The sequence below is a fragment of the Staurois parvus genome, unplaced genomic scaffold (assembly GCF_062004578.1).
Source record: "Staurois parvus isolate SC_StPar_1 unplaced genomic scaffold, SC_StPar_1.0 ptg000512l, whole genome shotgun sequence".
Classification (NCBI taxonomy): Eukaryota; Metazoa; Chordata; class Amphibia; order Anura; family Ranidae; genus Staurois; species Staurois parvus.
The window spans coordinates 363,932-369,122 of NW_028318308.1; the positions used below are offsets into that span (position 1 = coordinate 363,932).

The window sequence follows — 5,191 nt, forward strand, 5'->3', positions numbered from 1 at the left end:
CCAGATAATAACACCTTGATTAAATTATAACAATAATATAAAAAAAGGTGAATCTCAAAATAATCCCCAAAAAATGTGTTATTAGACAGAAAACGTTCCTTTTATCATACAAAATTACAAGAGAAAAAAAAAGTCCAAAAAAAAGTGATTGCGTGATCCAAAATGCAATAACAGATAGGCTTATTGCGCTTTTTGTTCACATAAATGGAACCTGCTGTGATTTGCTGCAGCATAACATTGGTGTTGGGTGTCTCCTAAGTGCTCGGCAGCACTTGCCTCCTTGTCTGCTCGTTATCCCTGCAGGGATCTCTCCCTCCTTCAGCTGCTATGAATCTCCTCCTTAATCCTCTCCTAGATATTCATGGTGTAAAAACAAACAGAACTTTGTAAAATCAATATCTTTGTCTGTGTGCCTCACAGCCTGCGTACTCGCCCTTCTCCTCTAGGTGTCACTAGAGCACTTAGGAGACACCCAACACCAATGTTATGCCGCAGCAAATCACAGCAGGTTCCATTTATGTGAACAAAAAGCGCAATAAGCCTATCTGTTAGGCTTGCAAGGAGGTGAGCGCACATCTTTACCATTACAAGGATTCACAAGGAGGTGAGCGCACATCTGTACCATTACAAGGATTCACAAGGAGGTGAGCGCACATCTGTACCATTACGAGGATTCACAAGGAGGTGAGCGCACATCTTTACCATTACGAGGATTCACAAGGAGGTGAGCGCACATCTGTACCATTACGAGGATTCACAAGGAGGTGAGCGCACATCTTTACCATTACAGGGATTCACAAGGAGGTGAGCGCACATCTTTACCATTACGAGGATTCACAAGGAGGTGAGCGCACATCTTTACCATTACGAGGATTCACAAGGAGGTGAGCGCACATCTTTACCATTACGAGGATTCACAAGGAGGTGAGCGCACATCTTTACCATTACGAGGATTCACAAGGAGGTGAGCGCACATCTTTACCATTACGAGGATTCACAAGGAGGTGAGCGCACATCTTTACCATTACAAGGATTCACAAGGAGGTGAGCGCACATCTTTACCATTACGAGGATTCACAAGGAGGTGAGCGCACATCTTTACCATTACCAGGATTCACAAGGAGGTGAGCGCACATCTTTACCATTACGAGGATTCACAAGGAGGTGAGCGCACATCTTTACCATTACAGGGATTCACAAGGAGGTGAGCGCACATCTTTACCATTACGAGGATTCACAAGGAGGTGAGCGCACATCTTTACCATTACGAGGATTCACAAGGAGGTGAGCGCACATCTTTACCATTACGAGGATTCACAAGGAGGTGAGCGCACATCTTTACCATTACGAGGATTCACAAGGAGGTGAGCGCACATCTTTACCATTACGAGGATTCACAAGGAGGTGAGCGCACATCTTTACCATTACGAGGATTCACAAGGAGGTGAGCGCACATCTTTACCATTACGAGGATTCACAAGGAGGTGAGCGCACATCTTTACCATTACGAGGATTCACAAGGAGGTGAGCGCACATCTTTACTATTATGAGGATTCACAAGGAGGTGAGAGCACATCTTTACCATTACGAGGATTCACAAGGAGGTGAGCGCACATCTTTACCATTACGAGGATTCACAAGGAGGTGAGAGCACATCTTTACCATTACGAGGATTCACAAGGAGGTGAGCGCACATCTTTACCATTACGAGGATTCACAAGGAGGTGAGCGCACATCTTTACCATTACAGGGATTCACAAGGAGGTGAGCGCACATCTGTACCATTACGAGGATTCACAAGGAGGTGAGCGCACATCTTTACCATTACAGGGATTCACAAGGAGGTGAGCGCACATCTTTACCATTACGAGGATTCACAAGGAGGTGAGCGCACATCTTTACCATTACGAGGATTCACAAGGAGGTGAGCGCACATCGTTACCATTACAGGGATTCACAAGGAGGTGAGCGCACATCTTTACCATTACGAGGATTCACAAGGAGGTGAGCGCACATCTGTACCATTACGAGGATTCACAAGGAGGTGAGCGCACATCTTTACCATTACAAGGATTCACAAGGAGGTGAGCGCACATCTTTACCATTACGAGGATTCACAAGGAGGTGAGCGCACATCTTTACCATTACGAGGATTCACAAGGAGGTGAGCGCACATCTTTACCATTACAAGGATTCACAAGGAGGTGAGCGCACATCTGTACCATTACGAGGATTCACAAGGAGGTGAGCGCACATCTTTACCATTACAAGGATTCACAAGGAGGTGAGCGCACATCTTTACCATTACGAGGATTCACAAGGAGGTGAGCGCACATCTTTACCATTACAGGGATTCACAAGGAGGTGAGCGCACATCTTTACCATTACAAGGATTCACAAGGAGGTGAGCGCACATCTTTACCATTACCAGGATTCACAAGGAGGTGAGCGCACATCTGTACCATTACCAGGATTCACAAGGAGGTGAGCGCACATCTGTACCATTACCAGGATTCACAAGGAGGTGAGCGCACATCTGTACCATTACAAGGATTCACAAGGAGGTGAGCGCACATCTTTACCATTACCAGGATTCACAAGGAGGTGAGCGCACATCTGTACCATTACAAGGATTCACAAGGAGGTGAGCGCACATCTTTACCATTACAGGGATTCACAAGGAGGTGAGCGCACATCTTTACCATTACGAGGATTCACAAGGAGGTGAGCGCACATCTTTACCATTACGAGGATTCACAAGGAGGTGAGCGCACATCTTTACCATTACGAGGATTCACAAGGAGGTGAGCGCACATCTTTACCATTACGAGGATTCACAAGGAGGTGAGCGCACATCTTTACCATTACGAGGATTCACAAGGAGGTGAGCGCACATCTTTACCATTACGAGGATTCACAAGGAGGTGAGCGCACATCTTTACCATTACAAGGATTCACAAGGAGGTGAGCGCACATCTTTACCATTACGAGGATTCACAAGGAGGTGAGCGCACATCTTTACCATTACGAGGATTCACAAGGAGGTGAGCGCACATCTTTACCATTACGAGGATTCACAAGGAGGTGAGCGCACATCTTTACCATTACGAGGATTCACAAGGAGGTGAGCGCACATCTTTACCATTACGAGGATTCACAAGGAGGTGAGCACACATCTTTACCATTACGAGGATTCACAAGGAGGTGAGCGCACATCTTTACCATTACGAGGATTCACAAGGAGGTGAGCGCACATCTTTACCATTACAGGGATTCACAAGGAGGTGAGCGCACATCTTTACCATTACAGGGATTCACAAGGAGGTGAGCGCACATCTTTACCATTACAGGGATTCACAAGGAGGTGAGCGCACATCTTTACCATTACAAGGATTCACAAGGAGGTGAGCGCACATCTGTACCATTACCAGGATTCACAAGGAGGTGAGCGCACATCTGTACCATTACCAGGATTCACAAGGAGGTGAGCGCACATCTGTACCATTACAAGGATTCACAAGGAGGTGAGCGCACATCTTTACCATTACCAGGATTCACAAGGAGGTGAGCGCACATCTGTACCATTACAAGGATTCACAAGGAGGTGAGCGCACATCTTTACCATTACAGGGATTCACAAGGAGGTGAGCGCACATCTTTACCATTACGAGGATTCACAAGGAGGTGAGCGCACATCTTTACCATTACGAGGATTCACAAGGAGGTGAGCGCACATCTTTACCATTACGAGGATTCACAAGGAGGTGAGCGCACATCTTTACCATTATGAGGATTCACAAGGAGGTGAGCGCACATCTTTACCATTACGAGGATTCACAAGGAGGTGAGCGCACATCTTTACCATTACCAGGATTCACAAGGAGGTGAGCGCACATCTTTACCATTACAAGGATTCACAAGGAGGTGAGCGCACATCTTTACCATTACAAGGATTCACAAGGAGGTGAGCGCACATCTTTACCATGACAAGGATTCACAAGGAGGTGAGCGCACATCTTTACCATTACGAGGATTCACAAGGAGGTGAGCGCACATCTTTACCATTATGAGGATTCACAAGGAGGTGAGCGCACATCTTTACCATTACGAGGATTCACAAGGAGGTGAGCGCACATCTTTACCATTACGAGGATTCACAAGGAGGTGAGCGCACATCTTTACCATTACGAGGATTCACAAGGAGGTGAGCGCACATCTTTACCATTACAAGGATTCACAAAAAGTCACAATTATTGCATTTTGGATCACGTAATCACTTTTTGGGACTTTTTTTTTTTCTCTTGTAATTTTTGTATGATCAAAGGAACGTTTTCTGTCTAATAACACATTTTTTGGGGATTAATTTGAGATTCACATTTTTTATATTATTGTTATAATTTAATCAAGGTGTTATTATCTAGTTATTTTTGATATTTGTTTTATTGTTTATTTTGATTTGATTGATATTTGTAATATATTGGGAGCGCGACATTTAGAGTTTTTTTAAGTTTTATACACACAGTATGAGAATGTGATGTTGTCAGCGATCCTTTTTCAACTCTTATTAGCGGCTCCCAAGTCATTAACAAATTCTATTGTGTTACAAGCTTCTAATGTTCACTTTGGTGTTGATTTAATAAAGACTAAGAGGCTGTTCACGTTGCAAGGCAATCTTCCTTAGTGTGTGAGGTGATGTTCGGCTGACTTCCATCAGTTGGTTTGGAGGCACATCTGTGTGGCCTTGAATCTCCAACACTGGAGAGGACCAACATTAGGTGAGGAGGAAACTCAGAGGTGGAGCTCTGCTGACTTCCATCATTTGGTTTGGAGGCACATCTGTGTGGCCTTGAATCTCCAACACTGGAGAGGACCAACATTAGGTGAGGGGGAAACTCAGAGTGGAGCTCTGCTAACTTCTATCATTTGGTTTGGAGGCACATCTGTGTGGCCTTGAATCTCCAACACTGGAGAGGACCAACATTAGGTGAGGGGGAAACTCAGAGTTGGAGCTCTGCTGACTTCCATCATTTGGTTTGGAGGCACTTCTGTGTGGCCTTGAATCTCCAACACTGGAGAGGACCAACATTAGGTGAGGGGGAAACTCAGAGGTGGAGCTCTGCTGACTTCCATCATTTGGTTTGGAGGCACATCTGTGTGGCCTTGAATCTTCAACACTGGAGAGGACCAACAT

General features: G+C 45.2%; 1 long non-coding RNA gene across 1 annotated transcript; it reads left to right on the forward strand.

Moving 5' to 3' along the window:
* The first annotated feature begins 524 nt into the window (after positions 1–524).
* Positions 525–4,654, forward strand: LOC149451871 (uncharacterized). The gene is made up of 2 exons (XR_016314974.1): positions 525–1,124; positions 2,045–4,654. It is a non-coding gene; the product is annotated as an uncharacterized LOC149451871 (long non-coding RNA).
* The last annotated feature ends 537 nt before the right edge of the window (positions 4,655–5,191 follow it).